The 365-nt window shown below is 46.8% G+C and overlaps 1 pseudogene; it reads left to right on the top strand.

Annotated features, from left to right (window-relative positions):
• The window catches only part of LOC119587696, a 10,343-nt pseudogene that overhangs the window by 4,063 nt on the left and 5,915 nt on the right, over window positions 1-365 (top strand).

The raw sequence follows: 365 nt of genomic DNA, 5'->3' as shown, positions 1-365 counted from the left end.
CAAATGCAACCTAGCGAAAATCCCCAGATGCATTGATCCCTGTCTGCCTCACGCATCTCATATATATCTAATGTCTCCCTATACACCTACCATCTATCAATCTATAGTACATCTCACCCAAACTTGAAGTGATCCGTGTCTGCCTCCCTCCATCTCACCCAAACTTGAAGTGATTCGTGTCTTTTCCCTCCAGGGCTGTTGGCGTGAGCTCCAGCGCGGTCCAGATTCCCCGCCATGGCCTGTTCGCTGAGGAATATCGTCAACCTCGGCCTCCTGATCGCCGCCTGTGATCTGGTGATTTTCCGTTTTAAATTTTGTGGAAAGGTTTCTGATATATTCATATTATGATAGATGTGACAATACAG

This window comes from Penaeus monodon, chromosome 23, assembly GCF_015228065.2.
Source record: "Penaeus monodon isolate SGIC_2016 chromosome 23, NSTDA_Pmon_1, whole genome shotgun sequence".
Lineage (NCBI taxonomy): Eukaryota > Metazoa > Arthropoda > Malacostraca > Decapoda > Penaeidae > Penaeus > Penaeus monodon.
This window is presented reverse-complemented; position numbering and strand designations above follow the sequence as displayed.